Source organism: Cupressus sempervirens, chromosome 6, assembly GCF_028749045.1.
Source record: "Cupressus sempervirens isolate cs-2001-9-10 chromosome 6, ASM2874904v1, whole genome shotgun sequence".
Taxonomy (NCBI): Eukaryota; Viridiplantae; Streptophyta; class Pinopsida; order Cupressales; family Cupressaceae; genus Cupressus; species Cupressus sempervirens.
The window spans coordinates 163,591,758-163,613,695 of NC_143123.1; the positions used below are offsets into that span (position 1 = coordinate 163,591,758).

The window sequence follows — 21,938 nt, forward strand, 5'->3', positions numbered from 1 at the left end:
CCAAAAGCTCAAACTATCAATGCCTGATATAGTTGTCATATTTAGCCCAACCCACGAGAGACAATTAAGCCATGCCATAAATCTCCAATGAGGTGTCGACCAACAAGTCTTTAATACCCATTGAAGGGAGACTCAAACTTGTGAGCCAAGGATCTAATACTAATTGTTGGAATAAATATTTTTCATTGCATCAAAATCTCAAATTGTCAAAGACCAATACAAATTCCACATTTAACCTGACCTATCGAATGTAGTTAAGACATGTCACAAATATCTAAGGAGATAATTACCACCAAGTCAACATGAATAGATGAACACATTGTCAATCTCGAGCCATAAACTACAATGAGGGCACATTCTTCTCTAGTATACTCAAAAAGACCCTAGAAGAATCTATAAAATAAAGGCCAATTTATGCAAGAGGTTAGACTTAACTAGAAGGTGTACACTATCCACTGACTAAAAAGATAATTATTCATTCCCATGTGATGGTACACTTTTTGAATATAGGGCTTTTCATAATTCTTGAGGTATGGCACTTGCCAATAGAAAGACTCTTGAGGTCAAGGGATAATTTTTATGCCCAAAATTTCCTTAAGAAACAATTAAAACATGTATTATGATAACAAAATGATAAAATTGGGCATTTCACTCTTGAAATAGACTCTAATGCTACCTAGTGCCTAGATGTGATCTATTGTCCAAATGGGACACTAGCACCCAAATAGGACACTAGTGTATGATTACTATAGTCACAATTTGGTGTTAAAGTCCTTTACATGAGTATTTTTAAATGTTAATTTATTTTAACTTTTATGTTTAGGAATGTCCAGAGAATTAGAGTTAGTTGTAGAATTCAAATTTTCTTTAAATGTTTAGTTAGAGTAAGGGTTACAATTTAATTTAGTTTTTGGATTAAGGATTGTGATGGTTTGAGGTTAGGGTTTAATGTGATTTCATTAGCGTTAGGATTATGAAAGAATTTGTTTTAGGTTTATGTTTAATGTTCAATTTGGTTCACTATTATAAAGGTCCGTGTTGGTTTAATGTTTATCTTAGGATTGTTAATTATTTAAGCTGAGGATGCAATACGAGTTTTGGTTTAGTCTTAGATATAGGGATTTATTATATCTAGGGGTAGGCTTGTATTTCAATTTGGGTTTTGATTTTTTCCTAAACATAGGGTATAGCTATGTTTAGGATTAGGGTTATAGTTTAATTTAGTATTTTGGTTTACTAAGAGGGTTAGGATTACATCAGTTAATTGGGTTCACAATTAGGCATGATTTTTTTAATCTCAAGTTTTCAATATGGTTGATGGTTTGATTATGTTGAAGATTGTGGTTATGGAGTAATTTGGTCTAGGGGCATGGTTCATTAATAATATTGAATATAGAATTATAGTTAAGATTGGGATGTAAATATTAAACCTGATTGAGTATCGGTTATGGTTTAATTTGGTTAAGTACTAGAGTTAGGGTTTTAGTTTTTAAATATTAATTTTATAGTTTAATTTATTTAGTGTTTGTTTTATAGTTTCATTTTATAATTTATTGTTTAATTAGATGTACACTTAGGATTCAATTATATGTTCTAGGTGGTTTATTATTCTATTAGATTTATAATGGTTAAATTTGAGTAGAATTTATATTTTAGTGTTAGATCTATTAGTTTTTACATCACGTTTTGATTAAGTAAAAATAGGTTTTGAAAGGACCCAAAACTTTGTACAAAGGGACAAGAAATATATAACAATCAGGATCGTAAAATGATTGTGGAAAATCACCCAAAAAACTAGAGGGACACACCAAAATTCTCAACAAGAGGGCAAATAGCCCAAGAGTCTACAGACTGTCAAGATTTACATTTTGGTCTAGTCTTTTGAGAATGTAAAGACATATCAAAAGAAGGTTTGGAGGATTTTCCTTTTTTTCAACCATCCTCTACCTTCCCAATAGCTTTTTTCCAATCCCCACTAACCCTAAAAACCCTCAAAATTGGAGAAGTAAAAGAAACATTTTTCTGGACAAAGTCAACAGTAGAAGGGACAGCAACAACATTCTAACTCAAAGTCGCCAAAGGGACAACAAACAGATCAACAGAGTTAGCAGTAGGAGATGGGTCAAAATCAATATTTTGAGTCAATACCATCATAGGGACAACATGTGAATCATTAGAGACATCAACAGACTCCTCATCCAAAGTGAGATTAATATGTGAAGAGTTATCCAACCCATCCACAATCGAAGACACTTTTTGAACTATATAGTGATCATTTGAAACCCCCAACCACCAAGGCAGTGATTTCTTCAATCGAGCCTTGTCAGAGGAGCATCACATAGTGAGATGGCTGGTCTTATGAAATTTCCTACATTTGAAGGGAATACCCTCATAATTAAGAAGTTGAATCCAAGAACCACCACCAGTAAATTTGAACTCAATTTTTGATGAATTTTGGTTGAAATTTTGACGTAGGTTGGTCAAAATTTCAACCAAGCAGTTTGTGGTAATTTTTCTCATCAAAATTTTGACCAACCTACATGTTGGTCAAAATTTTGACCAATACATTCGTCGAAAATTTTTAATTTTTGCTAGCTCTGATTTGTCATTGTTGGTCAAAATTTCCACCAATGTTTGGTCAATTTTTTAAAAAATTGGTGGAAATATTAACTAATTCTTGGTAGAATACTATCAAGAATTGGTCAAAATTTCCACCCATGTTTGGTTGAATTTTTTTAATAAATGGTGGTAATTTTGATCGAGTCTTGGTAGAAAGCTATCAAGAAATGGTTGAAATTTCCACCAATCTTTGGTTGAATTTTTTTAATAATTAGTGGAAATTTCGACCAATTCTTAGTAGAAAACTATCAAGAATTGGTCAAAATTTCCACCAATGTTTGATCAATTTTTTTTATGTTGTATCAAGCAATTGTTTCTTATCCAAGCCATTTAATTTGCAACCTTTTAAATCTCTGCAAAGATAAAGTTGGAGCAGGAGAATTTTTCTTCTCAAAGGTGTCGTCTAATTGTACACCTTTAAAAGGTTGCAAATTAAATGGCTTGGATAAGAAAAAATTTCTTGATACAGCATGGAACAAAGAAGAACATGGAAATGTATTCTTTGAAATGAAAGCATCCAAGAATGTAAGCAAAAGCGGAACTATTGAAGTGTAACATGCCTCATTATGCACTCTTGATATTGCCAAAGTTGACAGAAATTTTTTCAATTGTGAATAATGATATATTATATAATCAAAGTAACAAAGGAATTTTATATTCATGACAATCAATTTTCAAAGTACAATACAATATAGTTTACAAGTTGAAGAAGAAAAGTATCCTAAATTAAACACCACTATATGAAAATTATGCATTTTAACTCACAAGAACTTCAACACTGGAACAACTACTTTTGAAGTTTACTAAAAAATGAACAGGGCATAACATTTATATAGAAAAGAGATTTAAAAAAATTCATTAAAATAATTATAACAATAGTTATAAGAAAGATCTCTTTTTCACCATTCTATGAAATTCTGCATAAACATCCTTAGTATTTTGTCATTCTTCACTTTCCAAGTTGGATTAGATAGATTGTTAAAGATGTGATTCCATGACTAAGCTTTTCCTTGAAGACCCGACTCCCAAACATGGATCTAAAGACAATTTTGTCTACATGGTCAATCTATAATGTAGCATCCTTACATAATTTTATAAATTTAAGTCAATAAAATTTGAAGTTCATGAAGCAAACTAGAAAATAGTAAGATCTCTATCTCGATGTACTAAAAACTCTACATAAATATCCTTTAGTATTCTATCATTCTTCCCTTCCCAAGATGGATGAGATAGATTGATACAGATGTGACTCCATGTCTAAAATTTCAGTCAATGACTAGACTCCCAAGCATGGAACTAAAAACAAAATTTTATCTATAGTGTGAATCTATAATGCGGCATCCTTACATAATTCTATAAATTTATGCCAATAAAATTTTAAGTTCTTGAAGCAAACTAGAAAATAGTAAAATGATCATGTCCATGCTTGGAATTCATGATAATCATAGTTTCAACAAAAAAACCAAATGAAGAACTCGCCTAGAAAATACTAGCTAGACCAATTCAAATTATCAATTGAACAGAAAATTAATCTTAAGCTAAATCTTTCGCTATCTTCATTTTTATTTTACAGTATCCTCCTTCCAAGTAAGGGAGTGCTTAAATACCTCTAATTGGACAGGTTCAACTTGCAAAGTTGAATGCGGAGAAGATGACTCAAATTTGTCTAACTACAAAATATGATTGCTATATAAAAGTACATCATAATCAAATCTAGTATATGATAACCAGCATACAAGCAAAAGCATTCTTTGGATAATTATATTTGACATTAAGACAATTAACAAAAAAGACCTTGATATCAAGCATACAACTAAAAATAGCCATAATTTTGAGTATTCATTTGTGCATAATCAAATAATCAACCATAATATGTAGTTTAATGAAATACATAAACAAGTGTGATCAAGGGAATGCATATAAGGCAATTAAGAAATTGAACACTGTGCACTAACCAAGGTATAGTGTTCAATTTCAAGACTTGAGTAATCAAAACTTAAGTAATCAAAAGAGGGAATTAACCAATGAAAACCTTTATGATGACACTTCTAAAAGCCATGAAGTGAAAATTGAAACTAAATCTTGAAGATGATAGAGGCGAAGGTCCTCTGGTACTGGAGCATCAATTATTGTGTCAAATCAACTTATTTGCAAGAACTAAGCCTGTGTGTTGCTTCTATTCTCTGACATAAGTAGCACGACTACCTCATCTACCATTTTAAGAATGCAACCCTATAACACCAGATATGAAAACAGTATTGTTGTTGCATAAGATAGTAGAAAAGACTACTAAAAAAGGAAATTAGAAGATTTGGAGTCACAAGAAAATGCTTCTAATGAGAACCAAGTACAAAACTAGAATTTACCTCACATTCAATGGAAATTTGTTTTGCCACAAGCACAATGACTCCTTCAAACAAATATGTAAGTCTCGGCATTAAATATTTTTCTTTCCTAGAGAGGCATGCAATGTAAAACTCACTTATATAAAAGAAATACTAAAAGCAGTCACATGCACCCGAAGTAAACCATTTAACCTTGTAAGAATATTTGCATGGCAGCAATTTAGAAGATGTTATCAACTTATTATAGTACTCATGTTGTTCTAGGAGTATATGTGAGAATGGTTTTAAAAAATCTTTGCAAATCTATTATTTATAGGCAAGACGTAATACTAATCATTAATGTAAAGACAAAATCAAATTTTGTTTTAAGCAACTATTATGCCACCCTTTAAAGATTGGATGCAAAATATTTGAACTCAACACAATAATTAATTGGGATTGAATGGTGCACACTTTGATGAAATGAATATCTGCAACAAATGCAACTTGAATGAAATGATAATAAATACAACATCTAATAAAAATTGAAGAATGCCAGTCATAGTTCATAGGCACAATTAGAAATGTATACTATCATTGATAAAATGTTTGGAAGGAAGTTGTGGATAGAGGAAGGAAAAGTAGACTACAAAATCATTTATGGAAAAAAGAGAAACAAGAATAAAAGAGGGAATCTAGACAATCTTTAACTTGTGGACTACGTGACCTAGAGATGATAAAGCTTAGGTTGTACAAGCTTTTTTTACTCTCTAGTAGCTTGTTTTATATGGTAGTGAATTGATATTGTATGGTACAATATGTTCTGCAAGTTATTGATTTCCCATTTGCTACATATATGCAAATAACACCACCCAACAGAGATCATATGGAAATCATTCTACACCTTATGATGTTTGTATTAATTCTTCTTAAACCAAAATATAACAGTTCTTCACAATAGAGAGGAAAACCTTGAGCCAAATCACTACTTAATACCTTTTAGCCTAACCATGTAAATCTACTTAGGCACTAATTAATACCTTATGTCTAAACATGATTAGTGATATAGTAGTGGAAAACCCAACTAGACAGTCCAAAAACTTTAACTTTGTCAACATTTGGCTCCTTCAAGTTAACTCATTCAAAAGTCTGCCTGCTCATATTAATATCATAAATGAGTGCATGCAATCCCTAACCATACACAAACCATTTTTTAATCAACAAGGGAAAAATCATATGTATTAATATATATAGCTATTTAGTTTTTAACAATGTCCACATCTCTTATTTGGAGACTTCAAGCAATGGGATGATGCTCACATTTTTCCCTATGGTAAATGTAATATCACTCTTTCTTGAAGGTACCATGTATTATGATAACAAAATCAACTTATAACTAGCAAAAAAATGGGACCTGAAAGAAAACAAGAATGCTTCTGCATGTGTGGGCATATTACTACAATACAAAAAAGCATATGTAAAGCTAGATAGATAGATAGAGAATAAACAAAGCATTAAAAATAACCACAAGAATTAATAAAGTTTACTGTGCAAGAATCCATTTCTACAAGAAAGATCTGTATTTGGTGAATCGTCAAAAAGTTTGGGAAAGGCCAGTAGACCAGCAATGAGACAAGGGGAGTTTGAGAGAAATCATGAGGAAGAGTTGCAAATTTCTACCTCTATGACTAGTTGGGTATATCAAGTCACTTTTGAAGTAAATAGCCACTGCAACTAATAAATTTTACTCTGCAAGAACCCATTTGTTCAAAAAACATCTCTATTTGGTGAAGGGTCAATAGGTCTGGAAAAGAGCAACATATAGGTAGTAGCATATTTGAAATTCATACATCTACCACCAGTTAACATAAAATTGATTGTGGCATTTAACCATGGCTCTTGTGGCATTCATTAGATAGTGGTTACCCCCATCTAAGTCTAGTTCAACACTTAATTTTCTTTTAGGAATAGACTAACAATGTAGGCAATCTTAGCAACTTCAAAAATGATGAAGTAAAAAGTCTTTTTGATTGTGCTAAATTACTACCTTCAAGAAGCACCTCAAACATGCATTTTCGCCTCTTGGAAACCTTAAAATTTCTATAGATGTTGATAAAACTCCAAATATGACCACTAAGAAGAACTGGTTTAAATTATTGGTTCCATGCACATCATTATATAGACTCTAACTGAAGCTACACAGTTTCTCTATGCATTATTTTGGGCCTATTTCTTCTTAGGCTTGCCCTGATTAAGTATCCCCTTCCCACCATCTAGCTTGCACAAACACATACAAAATATCATTAAATGTTTCAAATCAATTTAAAATCTCAATAATTATCATTTATCTTAATTTTTGATCGATTATATATATATAAGCTTATTCAAAATCTTAAGATGTGCATCCATATGCAAGTTTGGTGTTTATTGATTCCATCAAAAAGGTGCATACTAGGATTCAGTTTGGAGTACTGATGCTTAATTTCTATTTGGAGCTTTTGGCACATTTTGTTGATCATCCCAATCAAGGTGATACAACTCCAAATATTCATCAACATTATAGGAGCTGGGAAACTTATTAAATCTTCCTTAATAATAATAAATCTCAATACCATTTTCTTTTCATGATGTTTCTATGAAGTCCATTCATTGCATTTTGGCAAAGTTACTACATGAAATTAGTTATATGAATGATATGCAATACCTCCTTTTGTATTTGTTCAATTTTAAGTATCAAAATAAAAAAATGACTGAAATCTTCTATATTTTTTTGCTTATAGATGATATATTAACTGAGGAACAAAGTGAGTTGGTGGAGTCTGCTGCTGAGATGCTTTATGGTTTGATCGATGTCTGTTATATTTTAACAAGCAAGGGGACGAATGCTATGGTATGATGTGATCATAAATTAGTTGAACCTAAATAGGATTTAGGTGCTTGTGCCAGTTGCATATGATTCTTTTTTTGCTCTTGATATTACATGTGCAGCTGGAGAAGTACAAGAATACTGATTTTGGAAGGTGCCCAAGAGTTTACTATTCAAGTTAGCCATGTCTCCTAGTGGGCCAATTAGATATTCCATAGACAAGCATAGTGAAAATTTACTATCCAAAATGTGAAGATGTTTACTATCCAAGGTCCAAATATCAAGGCAGTATCCTTAATAAAGAAAATAAAGCATGTTTGCATAAATTTTAGTCTTTAAAAAGTCATACATTAATACATGAGTAAATGGTCATTTCTATATGTTAGGGTTTTCATTTAATTTCATATATAATATTTTCAATTTTTTTGGATAAATCTGTAATGTGGAGGTATTTTAACTATTTTCCTTTTGAGAGAAAATTAGTACTTTGAGATACAAGTATGCATCACTAATGGTGTTATATGCCCATATAATTTCCTCAACTAAGACAAATACTAATGGAGTATATTTTGGAACAACATTTCCACATCTTTTTTTGATGACATATGGACATGTAAAGCCATCAAAGCTAGTGCGGAGTTATGTTTTGAAGATATTTGGGTTTAAAATCCACAAAATTGCTAGATGAGCCATTGCAAAGCAATATCCAAAAAGCATCTCGGTTTAAAATCTACAAGAGGGAAGATGAGCAAAACATAAAGGTGTAAAATGTAGCTAGTTGTGACCAATGGCTCTTAACAAGGAGCATGTTCCACAGATTTTTTTTATTTGAATTCTTATGGTATAAGCTTATTATGTGTCACCTCCATTATTCCCATGTAAAAAATGGTGAAATCATAGAGTATTTGAATTTTGAGTTTTGGCTATTTGAATTTTACCTTTATATTGTTGAAACAAACTTTAAGCTTTTTTCTTGACAACTTTTAATTTATTAGCTTGAAGATTATGAAAACTGACACATTGTTTATTCTATGTGACACAAATGAATCACACTCTATCATGCAACAGTAAAATCTTTCTACTGAATGTGAATGTCTTGCAGATAAACAAGATTTTAAGTAGCATGGTTATTTAAAAAATAATTCAAGTTTGGAATACATACTCATGGAAGATTACACAATAAAAATTTTAATTTTATTGTCTCTAATATTTGTCTGAAAACTCCGTTGAACTATTCATAACAGAGACCCAGTGCATCTAGAGTTGCATGGGCACACAACAGTTCCTATTCAATGTTTTGAATGCAGATCAATCATGCTCTCTTTATGTAGCACTAAAATCTCTCTTCTGCTCCATGATCATGTCTTACAAGTAAATTATACTTTAGAAATCATAACTTGTTTCAATAAAAAAATTGCAGGTTTGAGAGAGATGAGAATGGAACACTATACAACAAGGGTTGTGTGCAACTCTAGTCCCTGTGTATGTTGAGTAGGTCTAAGTTGCCTATAGTGAGGTAGGTCTAAGGTGTATTTATGAATGACTTTGGAAGTAGTTCTTCTTTTAAAAAAACTCAAATGGTAAATTCCAAACCATGATGAGATTGTCAAAGTTAATGTAGCAGTCAATGGGCTTGTAAACAAGTAGAAGTGTGAGAGAGTAGTGGAGGAGAATGAAGAGAATTTATGATAGATCAAGATTACAAATGGATGTTAATGAGGTGGGGTTAAAGTTGGATCCTGTTGCTCCTATTAACACAAATCAATAAGATTGGTGATTTGGAAGGAGTATATAGGAGTTTCTTAAAGTTCATAAATGCGGATTATAGAGACCTAGTTTCTAATGTCCCAAATCTATAAAAATGTTGATTCACCCAACTACATGTTGTAGTGAAGAAGATGAAGCATCTAATTCTGATGATAATCATGATAATGAATCTGTGTATAATGATGTTTCTAACTCTAATTTTGATCCTAGAGAGATGTAATTAGATGAAAGAAACGAGCCTCAAGTGCAACAAACTGATATTGCTTATCAGATTATTAAGAAGCCAAAACTCAATGTCTGAGGTAGAGTCCTTGAAGAGGTCTTCTGGGCTAGGATAAGGGAGCTTTTTTTGATGAACCTATTGGAAATGATGAGATGAAGGGACTTCATGCTCTTCTTGAAGGTGTGAAGAATCCCCTTAATCAGAATTCTAAGTCTTGTACAAGGATAGAGATTCTTACAAATGTGGATTTAGATAAGCTGGAAGGATGTTGGGATCTAGGATTTGGGTTTAACTATGAGGAAATTCTAGAGTTATATGTAATACTTTACCTACCTTAGATTTTATCTTATGTGCCACAAATCCTTTGAGGGAGCCTACTTAGAAATGGTAGCATATAACTATCAATAACAAATCTTGTTAACTATGTGAAAAAAAAACCTTTTAGCCAAGTTTTGATAAAAGAAAAAAATTGGGTAGAAAAGCGAGGTAGCATCTTATATTCATCCAAATTTTTGATCTATGAGGGATTTCATCCTCAAGATTGTTGAAACATTTATTCATATTACATAAAGTGAAAAAAAATATTATATCTGCTCGGAGCCCACCCTTCCTCTAGATTTATCTTTCTATATACCCCTAATCTGTAAGGGTCGCCACCCTTGGGAAAAATTGGGTAGAAAAGCGGGGTAGCATCTTATATTCATCTAAATTTTTGATCTATGAGGGATTTTCTCATCAAGATTGTTGAAACATTGATTCATATTACATAAAGGGAAAAAAAGATTATATCTACTCGGAGCCCACCCTTTCTCTAGATTTATCTTTCTATATACCCCTAATATGTAAGGGTCACAACCCTTGGACTACCTCTTGACTGTTTACTACTTTAGTTAATATTTGTTTTTTATTTGAAGGAGATTGAGTTGTTCAAGAAATTGCTTCATTATAAATTTTAACAATGGATTGCTTTCAGACCTACACGAACCTCCAAGATCATCCATTTGAGGCATATCAATATTGTGTCCAATTGGATGATTGGGATCTATGCATTTGGGCTTGGGGAAAATAGATTTATTCAATGCTATTTCACTTCACAGAACTATTACTAGCACTATTTATTTGTATCAGAAGTTTATTCCAATGACATTTCATTATTGTTGAGTTTTAGTTTTAAACTATCATGTGAGCTACATATTGTAAAAAATAAACAAATGAATCTAGAGAGGTTATACAAAAAATGTTCAATTCTAATGTTGAAACAATGAAAAGCATCATTAGACCCTAAGAGGTATGCTGCCACTTAAGCTCGCACATAAAACTAGCTGTGTAGATTAAATGTAGAAATTAAATGGTGGTAAAAATCACTAACATAAAAATTCAAAACAATAAAAGTTATTCACAAATTTAACATAATAATAAAAAGGATGTCCAAAGAAAATCCTAATAATTGATTCCAATAAAAAAAATCAACTAATTAACTAAAAAATTCAAAGAAAAAACACCAAGCATGATGAAGGCCACTAATTAAAGTTAATTCTAGCCATTGTAGGTTGGAAATGCAAGATGACACTTCATCTTCCTTACCGACCTCAAACCTCATCCTATCTGAACTTGGTTAAAATAAAATTTTAAAAAAACTCATGAAAGTGTAACTCATGAAGTCGCTTTTCATTTGGCTAATTTTTAGCTCATATTTGGAATGGTTGGAGGGTTTAGAAGAGTTGTTTCTCTACAATTACCATTTATACTTTATGCTATTCATATATAACATTACTTAGGTTTCTTTTCTGGGTTTCACATGTAAGTTTGCAGTAATTTTTCAAGCATGAGTGACTAGTGGACTTCATATATGAATTTAAAGTCTTTGGATAGGACACTTGAGACTGTTGTATAAATGTTTTCCTAGAATCAAGTTAAAAACTCAAAGTCTGAACCATCTCAAAAGTTGAGAAATCTTACAACATGTTGAGCTCTAATTTATGAAACATGCCAATATAGAAATGGTAGAATGCATCACTCGAAGTTTGAACCATCTCAAAATCTGAGAAACCTTACAGTATGTTGAACTCCAATTTATGAAACATGCCAGTAGAGAAATGTTAGAATGCATATTGACATGAGTTTTGCGTATGGTTAAATGTCATACAGGTCATGACATACACAGATAAGTGCCAAAACCTAAAATTTGGAGAGATACAAATTACTATTATAAATGCAACCAAAAAACCTTTGTATACGACTATGTTTGCAATGATTCACCATCATTTTTTTTGTTGGTCTAAATAGTGTAGTCTATCCAACCATTGGCTTTAGGAGTGTCTTGCAGCAGAATGCTTCTTTCAACTGGACACTCTTATGGATCTCTGCCACATGTTGAATACTCATATTTTATACCATGATTTTAAGAGTTGGCATTACAATTATATGGCACTATTCACCTTGTTGGGGATTTTATTTTTTAATATAAACCTTCTTGAACTTGGAATAATGCTTCGAAAAGTGGTCTGACGAAATAAATAATCTAGTTCTTCATCCCAATTTCCTATCTCTTCTATCTACTATTATAACCATTAGTTGGACAAAGATTCTAGAGGTTAACAGGAATATGGTGTGTGTAAATTGTGCATCAAAGGTCTAACTTGGACTATTGGACTCATATGCCTACAATCTGAATCATCGGATGTAATTTTAAGTTTAGATAATCAATGAGAGACTAATGAGGTTGGCCACACTTGCTGGCAATTCTATATTATATTCAAATAATTATGAATATAACATGTAAGAAACTCTGTTAGAGCCCTTAACATCACAATTGCTCCTTCTAAGGTAAAAGGGGGTGGCAATTTAACATGAAAAAATTGTAGGTTCATAGCTTTAGCTATAGTGTACAAAAGTATTGTATAACACTGGATTCTAAATCCAAAGGTAAAATTGACGAATATGATATGAAAGATATGTAGATTCATGAATCCTAGCAACATTGTATAGTCATATTTTATAAAAATTGATTCCCTTTTCCTCTCCTATAAAAAAGGAGATGATTAATGTAAAAATTTGATGTGCATAGCTACTGGCAACATTGTGTAGTTTTCTTCTATAATGATCAATTATTTCTCTCCTATAGGTAGGTTCATAGCTCCTTGCAAAGTTGTACAAGATCATTGTGTAGCATTGGATTCCATCTCCCTCCACAATTTTATAAAGGGTGCTAATTAATATGATCAAAAATATTTTCCCATTTTAGGGAGAGGACAAATCTGCAACATCTATGATAAGTCGAATAACAACCTATTGCAAATTTAAATTGTTCTTGTCTTTGTGCTAAACAAAAATATGAGTAAATCAAACTGATGTTTCATTTTATCAAGTCTGGGAAGGGCTTCAATACTTACCTCAAAAAAAAATCCAAAAAGAGTTGAAGGAATCTTTCCGACGGGTTGCCTTGCATCAACATTAAGAAACACAGTTTGATTTTCCTGTTGCGCAAAAACCACTACTCCACAAGACCATACCATAGTAAATACAACTAAAAGGTTGCAGCCATATGGTTACTTTTTCCTAGCTCCATCCTGTCTACCTCAGTGCCATTGTTTACCAAGGTGCCATGCTTAATGACCAAAAAACCTTGGGCTTGAAACCCTCGAGAGACCAGAGCACAAAGAGAACACCAATAGCCTCTGCTCACGTAGCTCCTCTTTGCATTTGCATTTTCTGCCCTTGCTCAACCTATGAATGAAACCCTAAAGAGACCAGAGCATAAAGAAAACACCAATAACCTCTTCTCACATAGCTTCTCTTTCTATTTGCATTTGCCACCCTTGCTCAACCTGTGAATGAATGAAAAAATAAAAAAAATTACCTGCAAATGAATGAAGCTTTTTCTTTTTTTTGTTATAACATTGAGTTGGTCAAAATTCAACTTGGGAAAACATAGGTTGGTCAAAATTTTGACCAAATTGGCTATAGAATTTTTATTTTTGACCAATGCAGGAATGAAAAGGGAAAAAAGAAGAAGGAATTATAGCTTTGGTCAAAAAAATTGGTAGAAAAACAAGTGCAAATGTACTAGTGCACTTAGAGAAGCCAATTTCAACATTGCAAGGAGCCTCTTAGAAACATCCATTTCCATAAGGATGTGAGAATACATTGTCATATAAACATTAGAGGAGACTGAATCAACTAGCAAGAAATCCCCAATGGCATCCCCCATAGCCCCCAAGACTGAGTCCTACCAAAGGTGAAGGGGAAGATTCAACAGCCTAACCCAAAGAGGAATCTTATTAAAGGATTTAGTAGTTGGATTAAATGCCAGAAACTAAGTTGGGGAAAAAAAAGGGAACCTTTCCTCCCAAGAGAAACCACAACATAGGATGGAATTCCTATCATCAGCATTAGGAAATTTTACAATAAAAAAATACCTTGCTAAAAAGTAAATTTAAACTAAATTGAAAATGATTGGCTCCCAATATTTGGAGATCCAAGCATGCAAATCCAAGAGAGAGGTCCAAAAACCCTAAAACAAAAAATAGCAGCAGTAGCAGAGAAATCATCCACATATGTTTTGATCTCATCAACAGTGTCTAAATCAATATGAAGCATAAGCGGGTTACAGGGTTAGGCACAACCAAACAACTAACCATAGCCGGATGAATCCCCTTCCTCAGAAATAGAGCATTAATACCTACCTTAAAAGCAGCCACATTCACATTAGAGACAAAAAAAATTCCCACAATAACTCGAGACACATTAGGGGAAGCATCCATAGTAAGAATAGTTAGAGAAACAGGTATAGGACCTGTAGCAATGACACAAGCCATAGTAGAAGGGAGCACAAGATACACTAGGGTGGATGGAGCCACATGAGAATGAGATGTGGCAAGGAGCCATACCACAGAAGATGGATGGGTAGCCTGTCCAGCAATGGTCAAAGAGCAATGGGTGGGAGAAGCTATTTGAATCACTGCACCGGTGAGAGCAAGAGCAATATCCATCGCAATCAGTTTGTACATCATGTTACATTAGGATACATGGTGGAAATTTTTCCCATTTTGATTTTTTTTTTTTGGTATTAGAGAAATGGAAGTATTGTTTATTTCTTTGAGAAGTATTCCAAAGTGTGTAGTTTCTTCTAAGGATTTCACTACATCATTATCAGCTATGTCCTAGTATTTCTAGAAAAACCAACAGGGTATCCATCTAGGCCCGGGACCTTGTTAGCATAAAATTATTTTAGGGCATTGTCTACTTCTTTCTTTTTTATATTTATGTTGATCATACTATATTATTCCCCTGTAATGAACTTGGGGATGTTCATTAGAAGATGCATTTGACCGCTCAAATATGATCCCTACCAATTGTTTAGTTGATTCTTGAAGTACTCAACCACACTTTTTTCTATATAGTTTGGGTTTTCAATCATAAAACCATCCTATTTTATGATTTTATCTATCTTGATAGTGGATCTTTTGTACTTGATCATATTGTGGAAAACTAGAGTTTTTATCTCCATCCTCCAACCACATTTCTCTAGATTTATATGCTTCTAATATATCCATTCCCTTGTTATAACATCTTTGTATTCTTGCAATAGCCTTTCATCCATAATATATATAGTTTGACCCATCTCTTCCTTGATGACTTCCTTGTTTAAAAAATGGAACATAAAAATTAGGAGGTTGAGGGAGGTGATGTGAATAATGAGAAAACCCCTTAATATTTGTTGTACATTAGGGAAAAGGTAAAAGAGGGACCTTTAAGCATAACCATCTAGTTGGAGATGTAAGGTAGGCTAGGTTACTGAGAGGGGAGGGGTGAATCAGGAACCAATAATTTTTTTAACTTACTTCACCAGTTAATCCTTCATATATTATTCTGATCTAATTGCATGCATGAAAGAAAGAAAGCAATAAAACATTCATGACACTTTGACATAAGATATGATGACCCAGACGAATTCCAAATAGAAAGTAAAACTAGGTGGGGATGATACCCACAATATTTATGTCTGCAGCATAAATTTGTTCTATTAAGGCTTACAATTGACCACTTCTGGTGATCTACTCTATTAGGAGAAATAAGGATTGTTAGGTCCACTTTGTTAAATGATTTACAAACATACAATGAAGTATGCACTCTATTAGGAGTTTTGGAAAAAGAATGTTAAGTCCACCTTGTTAGAGGATTTGACTTATGCACCTATTAGGATGAACCAGTGATTGATCTTTGATCTGCAACTTTGATTTGTTAAATGAGATTCTTTGAATTGTAATAATCACCTGAATGTGATAGATAAGTCTCTATTATACCTTATACTTCTTGTAGCCTTCTTCAATTTGCACTCATCTACTTCTTACTTCTTCACATACTTATTATTTTTTACATTTGGACATGACACAATACATTCCATATATATCAATCCACTCAATTACTTGTTGGAATTGGCTACAATACCAAATTCATCATAATTCACAAAGTTAGCCCATTTTTGTAACTCAAGTTCTGAAGACAACTTGATGATGTTCTGACACTTGATAAATAGTTTCAACACTTGGAAGACTCTAGCATTCAGTTGACATTGAAGCTTGGTGCATACTATTCACTTTGAGTAGTAGGAACTTAGTCAACACTATAAGACTCGATGAACACTGAGAAACTTGGTAGATAGTGAAATGCTTCGCTGACACTATGATGCTTGGTCAACACTAAATTGACTTATTTAACAATACAAAGCTCAGTTAACACTAAGATCTTTATCACTTGTACTAAAAAGCTCAGTAGACTGTGCTATGCTCAAGTAATACTAAACTGACTTAGATGTTCGGTAGATACTATGAAGCTTAGCATGAATTGCAATTAGACTATTTATCTCTGTAGTAACTAAAACACTTGTTCAACACTACTAGAAGAATGATAAGCTCGGTAGAAACTGTAGAGCTTGGTAGCAATGAAACCAACTAACTAAGTGTTAAGTCACTCATAAACAATTTGACCTTCATGTCAACAATCTCCCCCTTTGGCATTAGTGACAAAAATACTTATCATATCAAAAATCTGAATTCTCAAAATTACAAGTCAAAACTCCCTTAGTCAACAATCTGGATAGATTAAACTCAGTATTGATTGTTGACTACTATTGTAGCTTAGTAACCTCTTACTCTATTTTTTCTCTAGTTTTTTAATTTTTCAAATTTTCTTTTGTAAACATATTTTTAGCTAATTTGTACATATGATTCCATATTACTACTCCCCCATACATATATCTAGAGTATGACAATATTTTTCTTTTATACAAATAATCTTCTCCCTCTTTTTTACATAAATTCCAAATGTGCAAAACATTTACAAGTTAATACCAAAATGCAACAAGAAATCACTATGTACCTGCAAAATATTTTCATGGTGTTGTCCCCTCTTGAAATACCTTAGATGCATGCAAGGCTATCTACACTTCTGCTGAAAGTTCCATCATATGGTCAGCTATGGAGAAATTTTTATCATGGATCAGTGTCATTGCATGTGCAATGTGCTTTTATAGTGTATCCATGTTTGGAAGAACCATAGCTTGAATTTCTACAAGTGTTTCCCTTATTCTACCTTCCTCCCTTAGTAATTCTATCGAAATATCTATCAAGTGCCTGATCTTTGTAAAATGTGCAAAACTACAACTAGGAACAAGTGACAATTGATGTGCACTTTCCTTCATATCTTCATCTATCTTGGATAGTTTTTTCTTGATCTCCTGAGTAAAAACAGATGTCTCACTCAACTTGATAGACAAAGAAACAACATTATTTACATATGTTTCAAGTGTAGCTAGAATAGTAGATAGTTCTACTTGATCAATAGCTATCTTCTATGGTACTTGCTCCAAAACTTTGTTTTCAAATTTTCTTTCTACCCTTTGTAAAAAAAATTCTTGTCCATCCAATTCTTTATTATATTTGTGGACAATTTCAACCAATTAATCCAAAATAGGTTATTTCTCATCAACAAATATGCTCTTGATATCTTCAAGTACTTGGTTTTTATTTTTCTATTCCTCTCTAAGATTTTGTTGCCTTTCTCTTTCCTTCTAGAGCTCACCAAGGGTATCCATCTGATTAGGAGTTAGATTGGAAAGATCTCAATCTAGTATTAAAATGTCCTCCTCTAGATCAATCTCTTAGAGGTTTCAACCTCTTAACCCTTATGAATAATTTTGTTTCCTTTATTCAAAACTTGTTGAGATTGAGCCTCAACTGTCATTGCACTATCCATGGTGGAAAAAATAGTTTAAACAATAGAAATAACACTAACAAAAGGAATACCTTGTTGTTCCAAAGTAGAGCCTGATGCTAGAATGATTTGAGTCTATTTCTTTGTAGATGAAGTGTTAGAAACTTCACTCATTGAATTACTTAGTAATGTTGCTCCAAAGATTGGCTGGGTGCTTGGTGGTCCAATTTTAACCTCAACAAACTCAGTAGAAACCTTCTCTGAGCTAGATTGCACTAAGGCTTTTGCTCAGAGAATGAGGAAGGGAGGTCATAACCTCTACTACTGTCTTTTCTGTGTCAGTATCCTCAATACTTTGAATTTTTGGAAGACTTACTCCTATAGCTTCTTGTTCATCTTCCTCATCGACATCATCAATATCTACATTCTCTATTTCAACATCTCTTATTTTTTCATCCTCTTCCATGTCATCTTCTTCACCATCCTTATCACTTGTTTACATTTGGATATTGATGCAATACATTACATATGTACCAATCCACTTAATTACTTTCTAGAAGCAGCTACTATACCAAATTCATCATAATTCACAAGGTTAGCCCATTGCTATAACTTGAGCTTTGAAGACAACTAGGTGATGTTATGACACCTAGAAAAAATTGGCAAAACTCAATAGACTCTAGCACTCGATTGACATTTAAGCTTGATCCATATTGATCATTTTAGGTATGAGGAGCTCAATCAGCACTGTAAGACTCGATGAACACTAAGAAACTTGATAGATACTAAAATGCATTGTTGACACTACAATGCTCAATCAACATTGAATTCACTTGATTAACACTTCAAAGCTTAGTTAACACTAAGATCTTCATCACTTGTACTGGGAAGATCGATAGACTCTACTATGCTTGGGAAATATTGTAAATCAACTCGGATGCTTGGTAGATACTATGAAGCTCGGCATGAACTACAATCTAACTATTTATCCCTCTAGCAACTAAAACAATTGGTTAACACTACTAGAAGAATGATAAGTTTGGTAGAAATGAAACCAACCAAGTGTTAAGTCACTAATAGACAATTTGATTTTCATGTCAATATTCTCCCCCTTTCGCATTAGTGAAAAAAACACTTCTCATATCAAAAATCTAAATTATCAAAATTACAAATCAAAACTCCCTTAGTCAACAATATAGATAGATTCAACTTGTTTTTGACTTCTGACTAGTGTTGTAGCTCACTAACCTCTTACTTTGTTTTTGCTCTATTTTTATTTTTATTTTTCAAATTTTCTTTTGTAAACATATTTTCTACTAAGTTGTACATATGTTTCCATATTACTACTCCCCCATACATATATCTGGAGTATGATAATATTTTCCTTTTATACAAATAATCTTCTCCCCCTTTTGACATAAATGCCAAAGGTGCAAAATATTTACAAGTTAATACAAAAATGTGACAAGAAATCAGTGTGAACCTTCAAAATGATTGTCATGGTCTTGTCCCAATTCTCTTGTAATACCTTGGATGTATGCAAGGCTATTTGCACTTCTATTGAAAGTTCCATCATATGCTCAGCTATGGAGAAGTTATTGTCATGGATCAATGTCTTTGCATGTGCAGTGTGCTTTTTTAGTGCATGCATGTTTAGAAGATTCATGCCTTGAATTTTTGCAAGTGTTGCCCTCATCCTGGCTTCCTCCCTTAATAATTCTATCTGAACATCTATCAAGTACCTGATCTTTATAAAATGTTTAGAATTACAACTAGGATCAAGTGATAATTGATGTGCACTTTCCTTCATATCTTCATCTATCTTGGATAGTCTATCCTTAATCTCCTTAGTAAAGATAGATGTCTCACTCAACTTGACAAACAAAGAAACAACATTATTTACATATATTTCTAGTGCGGCAAGAATAGTAGATAATTCTACTTGATCAATAGCTATCTTCTGTGCTACTTGCTCCAAAACTTTGTTTTCAAATTTTCTTTCTACCCTTTGCATAATTTTTATTGTCCATTTAGTTCTTCATTGTATTTGTGGATAATTTCAACCAACTGATCCAAAATTAGGTTATTTCTGATCAAACTCATTGCTCAAAGAATCGACAAATATGCTCTTGATATCTTCAAGGAAATGGTTTTTATTTTTCTTTTCCTCTTTGAGCTTTTTCTCTCTTGTTCTTTCTTCAAGAGCTTACCAAGGTATCCATCTGATCAGGAGTCAGATTGGAAAGGTCCAAATCTAGTATTACAATGTTCTCCTCTAGATCAATCCCTTTCTTAGAGGTTTCAACCTCTTCACCCTTTTCCTTATAAATAATATAGGAAACAATTTTGTTTCCTTTATTCAAAACTTCTTGAGATTGAGTCTCAACTGTCATTGTGCTAGCAATGGTGGATATAATAGTGGAAATAGTAGACACATAAACAAATTTAGGAATAGTATAAATAAAACTGACAAAAGGAATACCTTGTTGTTGCTCAGTAGAGCCTAATGCTAGAATGATCTAGGTTTGTTGCTTGGTAGATGAAGTGTTAGAAACTTCACTCATTGAAGTACTCAGTAATGCTGCTCTAAAGATCGGTTGGGTGCTTGGTGATCTAGTTTTAACCTCAACCAACATGGTAGAAACCTTCTCTGAGCTAGATTGCACTAAGGCTTTGTTCAGAGAATAAGGAAGGGAGGTCATAACCTCTACTACTATATTTTCTGCATTAGTATCCTCAATATTCTGAATTTTTGGAAGACTTCCTCCTATAGCTTCTTGTTCTTCTTCCTCATCAACATCATCAATATCTACATTCTCTATTTCATCATCTCTTATTTGTACATCCTTTTCCAATCATTCACTTCACCATCCTTATCACTTTTTTTTACATTTGGAGATGATATAATATATTACATATGTATCAATCCACTTAATTACTTGTTGGAGTTAGCTACAATACCAAATTCATTATAATTCACAAAGTCAGCCCATTGTTGTAACTCAAGTTCTAAATACAACATGGTGATATTTTGAAACTCAGCAAACACTGGCAACACTTAATAAACTCAAGCACTCAGTTGACATTGAAGCTTAGTCAATATTGATTACTTCAAGTAGCAAGAACTTGCTCAGTACTGTAAGACTCAGTAAACATTGAGAAACTTTGTAGATACTAAAATGCTCAGTTGACACTGTGATGCTTGGCTAGCACTGAATTGACTTGGTTAACATTATAGAGCTCAGTTAACACTAAGATCTTCATCACTTGTACTAAAAAGCTCAGTAGACTCTTTTACACTCAAGCAATAATGTAAACTAACTCAGATGCTCGATAGATACTATGAAGCTTGGCATGAACTACAATTTGACTATTAATCTTAGTAGCAATTAAAACACTTGGTTAACACTACTAGAAAAATGATAAGCTTGGTAGCAATGAAACCAACTAACTAAGTGTTAAGTCACTAACACACAATTTGACCTTCATGTCAACAATCTCCCCCTTTTCCATTAGTGACAAAAACAATTATCATATCAAAAATCTCAATTCTCAAAATTACAAGTCAAAACTCCCTTATTCAACAACCTAAATATATTCAACTTGGTATTGACTGCTAACTACTATTGTAGCTCAGTAAACTCTTACATTATTTTTCTCTATTATTTTATTTTTCAAATTTTCTTTGTAAACATATTTTCTACTAATTTGTACATATGTTTCCATATTACTACTCCCCCATATTGGAATTATTTTTAGAATAACTAAGAGGGGGGTGAATCAGTTATTCAAGGTCTAGATGTCCAAATAAAACTTTTTTTTTACAATTAAGTGAACCGATATAACATTCTTAACCATGCATGCATTCATTGTGTTAACCAAAACTAATATGTTATTGCAACATTAACATGCAAAAGTATAAAGC

General features: G+C 32.6%; 1 pseudogene; it reads left to right on the forward strand.

The window, feature by feature from the left end:
- Positions 1–7,689: 7,689 nt before the first annotated feature.
- On the forward strand, positions 7,690–8,497 carry LOC149551762 (casein kinase II subunit beta-1 pseudogene; annotated as a pseudogene).
- Positions 8,498–21,938: the final 13,441 nt, after the last annotated feature.